Source organism: Molossus molossus, unplaced genomic scaffold, assembly GCF_014108415.1.
Source record: "Molossus molossus isolate mMolMol1 unplaced genomic scaffold, mMolMol1.p scaffold_m16_p_1, whole genome shotgun sequence".
Taxonomy (NCBI): domain Eukaryota; kingdom Metazoa; phylum Chordata; class Mammalia; order Chiroptera; family Molossidae; genus Molossus; species Molossus molossus.
The window spans coordinates 123,515,598-123,531,534 of record NW_023425344.1 but is presented as its reverse complement, the minus strand read 5'-3'; the positions used below and the strand labels follow the sequence as shown (position 1 = coordinate 123,531,534).

General features: G+C 36.7%; 1 pseudogene; it reads left to right on the top strand.

The window, feature by feature from the left end:
* The first annotated feature begins 14,598 nt into the window (after window positions 1–14,598).
* Window positions 14,599–15,484, top strand: LOC118616512 (annotated as a pseudogene).
* Window positions 15,485–15,937: the final 453 nt, after the last annotated feature.

The following is a 15,937-nucleotide window of genomic DNA, read 5'->3' as shown; positions in this document are numbered from 1 at the left end:
CCATTCCCAACTCTGGTTATCTGAATTGGGCATCTCTGTGTGGTGTTAAGACCCTATGCTCCCAGGGGCAGGGAGGTCCTCTACTCAATATCACTTCATCTCCCAGCTGCTGCACCTGCATAAGTGGGCTTACCCTCTCCATGTCTCTTCTTGTCTTCTTTCATGTTCCATATCAGTAAAAGGATCCTCAGTCAAGCACTCCTATTTAAACAATTACCTTTTGGAGGACTGCTTCCTCCAGGTGAGAATGAAATGGTGGGTCTGTTGCTCTGGCAGCCTGCCACTGAGCTATAGTCCAGGAACTACTTTTGTTGTCTGAGTTGGTGCTACTATCCTGGATCTTCTCTGCTTCTTGTTTTACTGCTGTATATTTCTGGGCTTCCTTAGATTTCACCTTGGAAGAGAATGCACAAGAAAGATCCTCTCAGAACAATGGCTCCCAGAAAGCAGCATCAGAATCTAATAAGGGCTAATTAGAAAGAACAATGCAGATGTACAGAGACAGGTAGAGCCAAAGGTTTAGATAAATCTGAGTCTTAAACTCTTGAAGGTAACCTTCTGAAAATCTTTTATAAACAGTTCCATGAGCAAAAAATAAAAGTGATACTCCAATGTAGTGTGTCAGTCCAGTTTTCTCCTTTTATATATCATAATGTAACTTACAGGGATAACCTAATTATTAATTTTAACTTATTGGGGTGACATTAGTTAATAGAATCATATAGGTTTCAAGTGTACATTTCTGACACATGAGCTGTATGTTGCATTGTGTGTCCACCCCCCAAAGTCAAACCATCTTCCATTACCATATATTTGGACCCCTTCCCACAATCCCTCTCTCTATTGACCATACTGTTGTCTGTGTCTATGAGTTTCAGGTTTATATCACACATATAACTAAAATCACATGTTTCTTAATTTTTTATGACTGACTTATTTCACTTAGCATAATATTCTCAAGATCCTCCATGTTGTCTCAAATGGCAGAATTTCAGCTTTTCTTGTGGTTGAGTAGTATATATGACTGTGTAGTATTCCATTGTATATATGTACCACATCTTCTTTATTCAATCCTCTATGAAAGGACACTTTGGTTGTCTTCATGTGTTGGCCACAATGAATAATGCTGCCATAAACATAGGAGTGCATATATTTTTGTAAATAAATATTTTTGAGTGTGCAGGTAGATACCCAGAAAAGGGATTGTTGTGTCATATGGTAACTCTATTCGGTTTTATTATTTCTTTTTGTATGTTTTTATTGATTTTTTTTAGAGAGAGAGAGGAAGGGAGAGAGGTAGAAACATGCCCCCTACTGGGGATTGAGCCCACAACCTGGGCATGTGCCCTGATCAAGGATCGAACTGGGACCTTTCAGTCCATGGGACAACACTCAATCCACTGAGACACATTGACCAGGTGGTAACTCTATTCCTAAATTTTGAGGAACTGCCATAATTTTTTCCATAGTTGATGCACCAATCCACATTCCCACTGGCAGTGAATGAGTGTTGCCTTTTCTCTATGACTTCTCTAACACTTATTATTAACTTATCTGTTTGATAATAGCCATTCTAACAGTTGTGAGGTGGTATTTCATTGTATTTTTGATTTGCATTTCCCTAATAGCTAGTGAAGTTTAACATCGTTTTTTTTTTTTTTTTTTTTTTTTTTATCCTCACCCGAGGACATTTTTCCATTTTTTGTACAGATCAAGTAGGAGGGAGAGAGAGGAAGAGAGAGAGAGAGAGAAACATCGACGTGAAAGGGACACATCGAGTGGCTGCCACCTGCATGACCAACCAGGGCCGGGAACAAACTGCAACCGAAGTACTTGCCCTTAGCAGGAACCGAACCTGGGTCTCTCCGGACCGCAGACCGACGCTCTAACCTCTGAGCCAAACTGGCCAGGGCTGAACATCTTTTTATATATCCATTGGCCATGTGTTTGTCTTCTTGTGGGGGAGGGTGTCTGTTCATGTGCTTTGCCCATTTTTTAATTGGGTTGTTTGTTTGTTGGGTGTTGAGTTGTATGATTTCCTTATATATTTTGGAAATTAACCCCTTGTCAAAGTGGTTGTTTGCAAATATCACCTTCCATTTGGTCAGTTGTCTATTTTGTTTTTGTTGTCAGTTTCTTTTGCTCTGCATAACCTATTCAGTTTGATATAGTCACATTCATTTATTTTTGCCTTTCCTTCTCTTGCCTTTGGGGTCAAATTCATAAAATGTTCTATATGACCAAGGTCTATAATTTTAGTACTTATATTTTCTTTTATATAATTTGTTGTTTCAAATCTTATAATTATGTCTTTGATCCATTTGGAATTAATTTTTGTACATGGAAACAAACTATAATCCAGTTTCATTCTTTGCATGTGACTTTCCAATTTTCCCAGTACAATTTATAGAAGAGGCTTTCTTTTGTCCACTCTTGTTTTTAGCTCCTTTGCCAAAAATTGTTTGCACATATACATGTGGCTTTATTTCTTGGGTCTCAATTCTATTTCATTGATCTATGTATCTGTTTTTCGGCCAATATCATACTGGTTTGATTATTGTAACTCTGTAATATAATTTGAAGTCAGGTAATGTGATTATCTCCTTCATTCTTTTTTTCTCAGTATTGCTTTGCTATTCAGGGTGTTTTATGATTTCATACAAATATGATGATTTCTTGTTCTATTTTTTTCTAATGACATTAGAATTTTGATGGAGACTGCATTAGATCTGTAGAATATTTTGGGTAATATGGTCATTCTATCTTTGCTAATTCTTCCAATCCATGAACAAAGAATGATTTTGCATTTTGTTCTGTTTTTTTACATCTCTTTTAAAAAATTTATTTATTTATTTGTTTTTGTTACACATATTTCTCATTTTTTCCCCCATTGACACCCCCCTCCCCTTCCACCCCGCCCCATCCCCAGCTTTGTTGTCTATGTTCATTTGTCATGCTTTGTACTTTTCAGTATATAGGCCCTTCACATCCTTTGTTAAGTTTGTTCTTATGTGTATTATTCTTTTGGTTGCAAATACTAAATAAATTATTTTTTTCATTTATTTTTATGGAGTTTCATTGTTAGTATATAGGAAAGCAGTACATTTTTGTATATTAATTTTGTATCTTGCAACTTTAATATGACAAATTTACTTTTTCCTTCCCAATTTGGATGACTTTTATTTCTTTCTCTTGCCTGAATGCTCTGGCTAGGACTTCTAGAAATAGGTTAAATAAGAGTGGTGAGAGTGAGTCCTTGTCTTGTTTTGGATTTTAGAGATAAAGTTTTATTTTTTACCATTGAGTATAATGTTGGCGGAGGGCTTGTCATGTATGGCTTTTATTATGTTCAGGTACTTTTCTTCTATATCCATTTTATTGAGTGTTTTAATCATAATGGAATATTGCATCTTATCAAATGTTTTTATGGCATCTAGTGATAAGATTGTATGATTTTTATCCTTTGTGTTGTTAATGTGGTGTATTATGTTAATTGATTTCTTTAGGTTGAAAACAAATCCTTGTGCCTCTGAAATGAACCCCACTTGATTGTGATATATTATTTTTTAACATATTTTGTATTTGATTTGCTAGTATTTTGATTAGGATTTCTGCATCTATATTCATCAGATTCTGGTCTGTAGCTGTGTGTGTGTGTGTGTGTGCGCGTGTGTGTTATTCTTACCAGGTTTTGGTAGAAGGGTTATGTTGGCCTCATAAATTGTGTTAAAAACTATAAACTCTTCTTCAATATTTTGGAAGAGTTTGAGAAGGACAGGTATCAATCATCTTTAAATGTTTGGTAGAATTCACTATTGAAGCCATCTGATCCTAAACTTTTATTTTTTGAGACGTTTTTGATTGTTGTTTCAATTTCCTCACTATTGATTGGTCCATTTAGATTTTTTAATTCTTCACGATTCAGTCTATGAAGGTTTTATAACCCTAAACATGTTCATTTTTTCCAGATTATTGAATTTCATGTCATATACTCTATAGTATTATATTATGATCCTTTCTATATCTGATATTTCTGAGGTAACTTCTCTTTGATTTCTGATTATGTTTATATGAGTGTTTTTCTCTTTTATCCTTAGTGAATTTAGCCATGGATTTTCCAATGTTATTAATCTTTTCAAAGAACCAACTCTTTGTTTTATTAATATATATAATATATATGTATATATATAATATATATGTTCTTATATGATATTCTTATATTTATTATTAAATCATCTGGAAGACAAAACCTGAACATAGTATGAAGTACAAATACTGTTTCTCTAAAACTATTAATTTATATTTTTGCCTAAATATTACTCTTAATCCACAACTGTCCCTGAGATATAAAAATTCATTATCTTTAACAAAGCAAGAAATGCAAATAATACAAATAGGTATATATTCTATATTCTAAATCTTCCAAGCATTTGTATAAATTATTATTTACAATCAAGGCTAGGGTTAATAATTAAGAAGCATAATATTGTATTAACACTATGAATTTTCTAAATTAGAAATAATCAATATACTCTTGATTATTCTATTTTTTAACACTTGTCCCCAATATAAAAAACAACCTTTTCTTTCTTTTTTCTTTTCTTTCTTTCTTTCTTTCTTTCTTTCTTTCTTTCTTTCTTTCTTTCTTTCTTTCTTTCTTTCTTTCTTTTCTTTCTTTCCCTCCCTCCCTCCCTCCCTCCCCTCCCTCCCTCCCTCCCTCCCTCCCTCCCTCCCTTCTTTCTTTTCTTTTCTTTTCTTTTCTTTTCTTTTCTTTTCTTTTCTTTTCTTTCTTCTTTCTTTCTTTCATTTTTGTTACAGATGTTTTTTATCTTTCCCACATTGACACCCTTCTCCGCCTCTCTCCCTGCCGTGTCCCCAACTTTGTTGTACATGTCCATTGGTTACGCGTACATGCATATAACTTCTGTGGTTTATCTCTTCCCTCACCCCACCACCCCCTCTTCTATGGGTTGTCATTCTCTACCCTACTTCCGTGTTTCTGGGTCTACCCTTTGCCTCATTATATTCCACAAATAAGTGAGATCATAAGGCGTTTGTCTTTCTCTGCTTGGATTTTTTCGCTTAGGATAATATTTTTCAGGTCCCTCCATATTGTCCTAAAGGATAAGATATCTTTCTTTCTTAAAGCTGCATAATATTCCATTGTGTATATGTACCACAGCTTTTTTATCTATTCATCTACTGATTGACACTCGGGCTGTTTCCAGATTATATCTGTTGTAAATAGTGCTGCTACAAACATGGGGAGGGTACATATATTCTTTCTGATTGGTGTTTCAGGCTTCTTAGGGTATATTCCTAGAAGTGGGATCACTGGGTCAAATGGCAATTCAATTTTTAATTTTTTAAGGTAACACCACACTGTCTTTCACAGTAGCTGAACCAGTCTGCATTCCCACCAGCAGTGTACTAGAGTCCCCTTTTCTCCACACATTTGGCATGACTAGTTGCTTGATAATTTGTTGATGGCCATTCTGAAAGGTGTGAGGTGATACCTCCTTGTTGTTTTAATTTGTATCTCTCTGATGATTAGTGATGTTGAGCATGTCTTCATATGACTCTTGGCCATTTGTATGTCCTGTATTTAGAGGTGTCTATTTAGTTCCTCTGCCCATTTTTTAATTGGGTTCTTTTCATTCCTTTTGTTGAATTGTATGAGTGCTCTGTATATTTTGAAAATTAACCCCTTATCTGATGTATCATTGGCAGTTAGGCTCTCCCATATGGTGAGTTGCTTTTCCATTTTGATGGTTGTTTCTTTTGCAGTGAAGATTTTTCGTTTGATGTAGTCCCATGTGTTAATTTTTTCCTTTGCCTTAGGTGATGTACCAGTGAAAATTCTGCCGCATATGATGTCTGAAATTTTGTTGCCTGCAGTTTCTTCTTGGAATTTTATGTATTCACAAGTCATATTTAGGTCTTTTATCTACTTTGAGCTATTCTTGTGTATGGTGTAAGTTGATGGTCTGGTTTCATTTTTTTTTATTGCATGTAGCTGTCTAATTTTTCTAACACCATTTATTAAAAAGGCTGTCTTTACTCCATTGTATGCTCTTGCCAACTCTGTCGAATATTAATTGAGGATAATGTTTTGGGTCTATTTCTGGGTTTTCTGATCTATTCCATTGATCTATCAGCCTATTCTTGTGCCAGTACCAGGCTGTTTTGATTACAGTAGCTTTGTAGTATAACCTTACATTTGGTATGGTGATCCTGCCAACTTTGTTATTCTATTTCAAGATTGCTGTGGCTATTCGGGGTCTTTATTGGTTTCATATGAACTTTTGAAATATTTGTTGTAGTTCTGTGAAATATGTTGTTGCTATTTTGATGGGGATTGAATTGAATCTCTAGATTGCTTTGGGTAGTATGAACATTTTAATGTTGTTAATTCTTCCAATCCATGAACAAGTCATGTGCTTCCACTTTTTTATATCTTTTTTTTTTTTAATTTATTTATTTATTTTTTTTTTTGTTACAGATATTTTACCTTTTTACCCCATTGGCACCCCCCCCACCCCCCACCCACCCTGTCCCCGGCTTAGTTGTCCATGTCCATTGGTCATGCATACATGCATATAAGTTCTGTGGTTTATCTCTTCCCACCCCCCCCACCCCCCATCCCCTCTTCTGAGGGATGTCAGTCTGTGCCCTACTTCCATGTGTCTGGGTCTACTGTATTCCTCAGACTGTTATGTTCATTATATTCCGTATATAAGTGAGATCATGTGGTATTTGTCTTTTTCTGCTTGGCTTCTTTCACTTAGGATAATACTTTCCAGGTCCCTCCATGTCGTCTCAAAGGATAAGAGATCTTTCTTTCTTACCGCTGCATAGTATTCCATTGTGTATATGTACCAAAGCTTTTTGATCCATTCGTCTACTGGTGGACACTTGGGCTGTTTCCAGATCTTAGCTATTGTAAATAGTGCTGCTATGAACATGGGGGTACATATATTCTTCCTGATTGGTGTTTCAGGCTTCTTAGGGTATATTCCCACCAGTGGGATCACTGGGTCAAATGGAAGTTCAATTTGTAATTTTTTGAGGTAGCACCATATTGTTTTCCATAGCGGCTGCACCAGTCTGCATTCCCACCAGCAGTGTATTAGAGTCCCCTTTTCTCCACACCCTCGCCAACACTTGTTGTTTGATGATTTGTTGATGGCGGCCATTCTGACAGGTGTGAGGTGATACCTCATTGTTGTTTTAATTTGCATCTCTCTGATGATTAGTGATGTTGAGCATTTCTTCATATGTCTCTTGGCCATTTGTATGTCCTGTTTGGAGAGGTGTCTATTCAGCTCCTCTGCCCATTTTTTAATTGGGTTATTTGTCTTCCTTTTGTGGAGTTGTATGAGCACTCTGTATATATTGCAAATTAACCCCTTATCTGATTCATCATTGGCAATGATGTTCTCCCATACAGTGGGTTGCCTTTCCATTTTGATGATTGTTTCTTTTGCTTTGCAGAAGCTTTTTAGTTTGATGTAGTCCCATGTGTTCATTTTCTCCTTTATTTCTGTTGCCTTAGGTGATGTATCAGTGAAAATTCTGCTCCGTATGATGTCCGAAATTTTGTTGCCTACATTTTCTTCTAGAATTTTTATGGATTCACGGGTCACATTTAAGTCTTTTATCCATTTTGAGTTTATTTTTGTGTATGGTGTAAGTTGATGGTCGAGTTTCATTTTTTTGCATGTAGATGTCGAATTTTCCCAACACCATTTATTAAAGAGGCTGTCTTTACTCCACTGTATGCTCTTGCCACCTTTGTCAAATATTAATTCAGCGTATTGCCTGGGTCCATTTCTGGGTTTTCAGTTCTGTTCCACTGGTCTATATGCCTGTTCTTGTGCCAGTACCAGGCTGTTTTGGTTACAGTCGCTTTGTAGTATAACCTGATATCTGGTATTGTGATCCCACCTACTTTGTTCTTCTTTTTCAAGATTGCTGTGGCTATTCGGGGTCTTTTTTGGTTCCATATGAACTTTTGAAGTATTTGTTCTAGTTCTATGAAATATGTCGTTGGTATTTTGATGGGGATTGTATTGAATCTATAGATTGCTTTGGGTAGTATGGACATTTTAATTATGTTAATTCTTCCAATCCATGAACAGGGTATGTGCTTCCACTTTTTTATATCTTCCTCTATTTCTTTTTTCAATGACCTGTAGTTTTCTGCAAATAGGTCCTTTACTTCTTTGGTTAAGTTTATTCCTAGGTATCGTAATTTTTTGGAGCGATGGTAAATGGGATTGTTTTTTCAGTTTCTCTTTCTGTGAGTTCATCATTGGTGTACAAGAATGCCATCGATTTCTTGACGTTAATTTGGTATTCTGCTACTTTGACAAATTTATTTATTAAGTCTAGTAGATTTTTGATGGAGTCTTTAGAGTTTTCTATGTACAATATCATGTCATCTGCAAATAATGACAGTTTCACTTCCTCCTTTCCAATTTGGATCCCTTTTATTTTTTCTTCATGTCTGATTGCTGTGGCTAAGACTTCCAGTACAATGTTAAATAAGAGTGGCGAAAGTGCACATCCCTGTCTTCTTCCTGTTCTTAATGGAAATGTTTTTAGTTTCTGTCCATTGAGTATGATGTTGGCTGTAGGTCTTTCATATATGGCCTTTATTATGTCGAGATATGGTCCCTCTATTCCTACATTGCTGAGCGTTTTTATCAGAAATGGATGCTGGATTTTGTCGAATGCTTTTTCAGCATCTATTGATATGATCATGTGTTTTTTCTTCTTCATTTTGTTTATGTGGTGTATCACGTTGATTGATTTGCGAATATTGTACCAGCCTTGCATCCCTGGAATGAATCCCACTTGGTCTTGGTGAATAATTTTTTTGATGTATTTCTGGATCCGATTTGCTAGTATTTTGTTCAGGATTTTGGCGTCTATGTTCATCAGGGATATTGGCCTGTAGTTTTCTTTCTTCGTAGTGTCTTTTTCTGATTTTGGAATTAGAATTATGCTGGCCTCATAGAACGTGTTTGGAAGGAAGTCTTCCTTCTTCTTGAATTTTTTGAAATAGTTTGAGGAGAATGGGTGTTAGTTCTTTTTTGAATGTTTGGTAAAATTCCCCCGTGAAACCATCTGGGCCTGGGTTTTTGTTTGCTGGGAGAGTCTTGATTACCTCTTCAATTTCCTTGGTTGTTATTGGTCTGTTCAAGTTTTCTATCTCTTCCGGGAATAGTTTTGGGAGATTGTGTGTTTCTAGAAATTTGTCCATTTCACTGAGATTGTCGAATTTGTTGCCATATAGTTGTTCATAGTAGTTGTTAACGATCTTTTGTATTTCCGTGGTGTTGGTTGTTACTTCTCCTCTTTCATTTCTGATTTTGTGTATTTGGGTTCTCTCTCTTTGTTTCTTGGTGAGTCTAGCTAAGGGTCCATCAATCTTGTTTATCTTTTTGAAAAACCAGCTCTTTGTTTCATTGATCCTTTGAATTGTTTTTTTGGTCTCTATGTCATTTATTTCTGCTCTGATCTTTACTATTTCCTTCCTTCTACTTGCTCTGGGGTTTTCTTTTTGTTTGCTTTCTAATTCTTTAAGTTGTGAGGTTAGACAGTCAATTAGAAATTTTTCTTGTTTTTTGAGGTAGGCCTGTAGTGCTATGAACTTCCTTCTGAGAACTGCTTTTGCTGCATCCCATAGATTTTGTGTTGTTGTGTGTTCATTTTCATTGGTTTCCAGGAAGTTTTTGATTTCTTCCTTGATCTCCTCGGTGACCTATTCATTGTTTAATAACATGCTATTTAGCCTCCATGTGTTGAAATGTCTTTGCATGTTCTTGTTGCAATTGATTTCTAGTTTCATGCCATTGTGATCAGAGAAGATGCTTGATATGATTTCAATCTTCTTGAACTTGTAGAGATTTAGTTTGTGTCCTATCATGTGGTCTATCTTTGAGAATGTCCCATGTGCACTTGAGAAGAATGTGTATTCTGTAGTTTTGGGGTGTAATTCTCTGTAGATATCTATTAAATCCATTTGGTCTAGTGCTTCATTTAGAGTCTCTGTTTCCTTGCTAATTTTTTGCCTAGAGGATCTATCCAGTGCTGTCAACGGGGTGTTGAAGTCCCCTGCTATGATTGTATTGTTGTCGATTTCTCCTTGGAAGTCCTCCAAAAGATTTTTAATATATTTTGGTGCTCCTATATTGGGTGCATATATGTTTATCAAGGTTATATCTTCCTGTTGGATAGATCCTTTCAATATTATGTAGTGGCCGTCTTTGTCTCTAGTTATGGTCTTCATTTTGAAATCTATTTTATCAGATATGAGAATTGCTACCCCAGCTTTTTTTTGCTTTCCATTTGCTTGGAAAATTTTTTTGCATCCCTTCACTTTCAACCTATGTGAGTCTTTTGTTGAGAGGTGGGTCTCTTGTAAACAACATATAGATGAGTCATGCTTTCTTATCCAATCAGCTACTCTGTGTCTCTTTATGGTAGCATTCAATCCATTTACGTTTAAGGTTATTATTGATATGTACTTATTTATTGCCATTTTTGTTTAGTGTGGTTCTAGTTTTCTTCCCATTTCTACTGCTAATTACAGCAGTCCTTTTAACATTTCTTGCAGTGCTGGTTTGGTGCTAATGTATTCCCTTAGCTTTTTTTTGTCTGGGAAGCTCTTTATTTGATCTTCTATTTTGAATGATAGCCTTGCTGGGTAGAGTAGTCTTGGATTCAGATTCTTGTTTTTCATGACTGTGATTACTTCATGCCATTCCCTTCTGGCCTGTAGTGTTTCTTGTGAGAAGTCAGCTGAGAGCCTTATGGGGTTCCCTTTGTAGGTAACCTGTTGCTTCTCTCTTGCTGCTTTTAGGATTCTCTCTTTGTCTTTAATTTGTGGCATTTTAATTACTATGTGTCTTGGTGTGGGCCTGTTTGGGTTCTTCTTACTTGGGACTCTCTGTGCTTCTTGAACTTGAATGCCTTCTTCCTTCACCAAATTAGGGAAGTTTTCTCTCACTATTTTTTTGAATATATTCTCTATCCCTTGCTCATTTTCTTCTTCTTCGGGGACTCCTATGATGCGAATATTATTACGTTTCCAGTTGTCCCATAGTTCTCTTAAGCTGTCTTCCTGTTTTTTAATAGTTTTTTCCTTTTGTTTTTCTGATTGGTTGATTTTTTCTACCCTGTCTTCTAATTCACTGATCCGGTCCTCAGCTTCCCCTACTCTGCTTTTTAAATCTTCCAATGTGTTTTTCATTTCGGATATGTCATTTTTTTTATCTCTTCTTGTTGGTTTTTAATTTCCATTTGGCTCATTTTCAGTGTCTCCATGTCCTTACTCATGCTGTTCAGCTTCCTCAAGATCATGGCTCTGAATTCTAGCTCTGTTAACATGCCTAATTGATCCACATTGATCTCATCTTCGGTGGAGGTGGCTTGCTCTTTCATTTGCCTTCTGTTTCTGTGTTTCACCATTTTAGCTATCACTGTGGGCTTTGGAGCCTGTCAAGTTCTCCCTGTGGGTGTTGGTGTTCAGCTGTTTGTGGCTCCCTCTCCTGTGTTTAGATGAGCGAGGGTGGACCCGCGTTGAACACCACTGTCAAGTCTTACTTTCCTGGTTAAAGTTGCCAGCCCAGGAAATGTACTGTTATCCTCCAGCTTTTTGCCTAGAGGCTAGCAGTGTAGGTTAATTGATGAGTTTTGGGTTGTCAGTTGATTGAAAAACTCCCTCTGGTGCTCAGCCAAGGGGCTTTCATGAGGGTGGGGCAGATGCTGGTTGTTAGTGAGCCTCAATTAACATTTCAATGGCCCACAGGGTGGGGTTGGATCTATGAGGGAGGGGCTGCTGCCTCTCCTCAGAGCCCTGGGAAGGAGCATTGTGGCCACCATCCTGAGTGGCTGCTCTCAGCCAAAGCTCTGAGAGCCCTCCAAACCCCGAGTGTCCCGACACAGTTCCAGTCCAGTCCGCCCTCCCTCCGCCGGAGCCCAAGGTGAGTGGCTGTGGCTGTTTCAGCCTCTGTCCTGGCTGCGCTGTGGAGCCACCTGGGAGTGTAACCCGAGGGCGCCGCTCCAAGCTGAGGCTGCTGCCGAGCTGCCGACCCTGGGCTCCCAGCCCCGTGTCGCGCCTTTGCAAGCCTACCGGGATGGAGTCAGTGTCCCTTGTTGCATGGTCCTCGCAAGCTGCTTTTCTGTTGCTTTTTCCCGTCGATTTGTCTGTGTTATAGTTGTAATTCCAGTTTGGTTCTGGGAGACGGTCTGTGTAGCTCCGTTCACTCTGCCGCCATTTTTCGGTTCCTCACACTTTTTTATATCTTCCTCTATTTCTTTTTTCAATGCCCTGTACTTTTCTGCAAATAGGTCCTTTATTTTTTTGGTTAAGTTTATTTCCAGATATATATATATTTTTTGCCATTATGGTAAATAAGATTTTTTTTTTTTATTTTCTCTTTCTGTGAGTTCATCATTTCTTGACATACATTTTCTATCTTGCTACTTTGTCAAATTTATTTATTAAGTCTAGTAGATTTTTGATGGAGTCTTTAGGCTTGTCTATGTACAATATCATGTCATCTGCAAATAAAGACAGTCTCACTTCCTCCTTTGCAATTTGGATCCCTTTTAATGTTTCTTCATGTCCGATTGCTGTGGCTAAGACTTCCAGGAATATGTTAAATAAGAATGGCAAAAGTGGGTATCTTTGTCTTGTTTCTGTTCTAAGAGAAATGATTTTAGTTTTTGTCTGTTGAGTATGATGTTGGCTGTAGGTCTTTCATATATGGCCTTTATTATGTCAAAATATGATCCCTTTATTCCCAAATTGTTGAATATTTTTATAAAAAATGGGTGCTGGATTTTGTTGAAAGCTCTTTCAGCATCTATTGATATGATCATATAATTTTTATCTTTCATTTTGAATATGTGGTGTATCACATTTATTGATTTGTGAATATTGAATCCCTGAGATGAATCCCAGTTAGTCCTGGTGAATAATTGTTTTTGATATATTGCTGAATCCGATTTGCTAATATTTTGTTTAGGATTTTGGCATCTATGTTCATCAGATATATTGGCCTGCAGTTTTCTTTCTTTGTAGTGTGTTTTTTTGGTGTTGGGTTTAGAATTATGCTGGCCTCATAAAACAAGTTTGGAGCTCTTTCTTCTTCTTGAATTTTTATAAATTGTTTCAGGAGAATGGGCATTAGTTCTTCTTTGTATGTTCGATAAAACTCCCCTGTGAAGCTGTCCGGGCCTGGACTTTTGATTGCTGGGAGAGTCTTGATCACATCTTCAATTTCCTTTATTGTTATTGGTCTATTCAAGTTTTCTGTCTTTTCACAGTTCAGTTTTGGGAGGCTATGTGTTTCTAGAAATTTGTCCATTTTGCTTAGATTTTCCAATTTGTTGACATATAAATGTTCATAGTATTTGTTAACAATTGTTTGTATTCCTGTAGTGTCAGCTATTACTTCTCCTCTTTCATTTCTGATTTAGTGTGTTTACGTTCTCTCTCTTTGTTTCTTGGTAAGTCTAACTAAGGGTCCATCAATCTTCTTTATTTAAAAAAAAATCCAGCTCTTTGTTTCATTGATCCCTTGAACTGTTTTTTGGTCTTCATGTCAATGATTTCTGCTCTGATCTTTACTATTTCCTTCCTTCTACTTGCTCTGTTTTTTTGTTTGTTTGTTTGTTTTTTGTTTTTGTTTGTTTGTTTTTTGCTTTCTAGTTCTTTAAGTTGTGAGGTTAGATAGTCAATTAGAAATTTTTTCTCTTTTCTTGAAGTAGGCCTATAGTGGTATAAACTTTTTTCTCAGAACTGATTTTGATGCATCCTATAGATTTTGTGTTGTTGTGTGTTCGTTTTCATTGGTTTCCACTTAGTTTTTAATTTCTTGCTTAATCTCAACTCATTGTTCAATAGCATGCTATTTAGCCTCAATGTGTTCCAATGTCTTTGCATGTTCTTGTTGCTGTTAATTTCTAGTTTCATGCCATTGTGATCTGAGAAGATGCTTAATATGATTTCAATCTTCTTAAACTTGTAGAGACTTAGTTTGTGTCCTAACATGTGATCCATCTTTGAGAATGTCCCATGTGGACTTGAAAAAAATGTGAATTCTGCAATTTTGTAGTGTAATTGTCTATAGACATCTATTAAATCCATTTGGTCTAGTGCTTCAATTAGGGTGTCTGTTTTCTTGTTAATTTTTTTGTCTAGAGGATCTATCCAGTGATGTCATTGAGATGTTAAAGTCCCCTGCTATGACTGTATTGCTATCAATTGCTTCTTTGAAGTCCTCCAGAAGATTTTTAATATATGTTGGTGCTTCTATATTGGGTGCATATATGTTTACCAGGGTTATTTCTTCCTGTTGGATAGATCCTTTCAATATTATGTAGTGGCTCTGTCTCTATTTATGGCCTTCATTTTGAAATCTAATTTATCAGATATGAGTATTGCTACCCGCTTTTTTTCCTTTCTGTTTGCTTGAAAGTATTTTTTCCATCCCTTCACTTTCAACTTATGTGAGTCTTTTGTTGTGAGGTGGGTCTCTGGTAAGCTTCATATATGTAGAGTTCTTTTTCCATTCTTGCAAGATGGTGGGGGAAAAACCTGAGAAGCCAGATACTAAGAAGAAACCTGATACTAAGGAGAAGAAACCTTATACTAAGGAGAATAAACCTGGTGCCAAGAAGTCTGATGTTGGTGGCAAGTTTAAGAAGGGTAACCTCAAGGCTGAGATGCCTAATCAGTGGAAGACCCACTGCAGCCAAAACCCTGTCCTAGTCAGAATAATTGGCAGATATTCCAGTCGGCTACATATTCCTAAAAGGCCATGTACAAGAGGAAGTATTCTGCAGCTAAATCCAGGATTGAAAAGAAAAAGGTGGAGAAAGTTCTTGCTACTCTCACAAAATCAGTTGGTGGTGACAAGAATGGTGGTACCCATTTGGTTAATATTCACAAAATGTCTACATATTATCCTTCTAAAGATGTGCCTTGAAAGCTTTGGAGCCATGGAAGGAAACCTTTCCATCAGTATGTGAGAAAATTGCAAACTAGCATGACTCCCAGGACCATTCTGTTCATCCTCACTGGGTGCCAAAGAGGCAAGAGGGTGATTATTCTGAAGCAGCTGAGCAGTGGCTTGTCACTTGTGAATAAAACTCTGTCCCTTAATCGTGTTCCTCTGTGTAGAACACACCAGAAATTTGTCATTGCCACCTCCCCAAAATTGATATCAGTAGTGTGAAAATCCTCAAACATCTCACCAATGCTTACTTCAAGAAGAAGAAGCTGCACAGGCCCAGGCACCAGGAGGGTGAGATCTTTGACACAGAGAAAGAGAAATACAAGGTTACAGACCATTACAAGGTTGACCAGAAAGCCATCGACTTGCAAATTCTGCCAGAAATCAAAGTGTTCCTCAGCTCTGTGTTTGCTCTCACAAATGGGCTTTATCCTCATAAAGTGGTGTTCTAATTTCTTTTCAAAGAATCTAATTAAATAACTAATCTATAGTAAAAACAAAACAAAACAAAACAACATTTCTGTGAGTCATGCTTTTTTATTTAGTCAGCTACTCTGTGTCTTTTTATTGGAGCATTCAATCCATTTATATTTAAGGTGATTATTGATATGTACTTGTTTATTGCCATTTTTGGTTATTTTTTTTTCTATTTCTTCTATTAATTACAGCAGTCCTTATAACAGTTCTTACAGTGCTGGTTTGGAGCTCATATATTCCATTAGCCTTTTTTTTTTTTTTTCCTCTGAGAAACTCTTTATTTGACCTTCTATTTTGAATGATAGCCTTGCTGGGTAGAGTAGTCTTGGATTCAGATCATTGTTTTTCACTACTTTGATTACTTCATTCCATTTCATTTTGGCCTGTAGTGTTTCTGTTGAGGAGTCAGCTAAGAGACTTATGGAGGT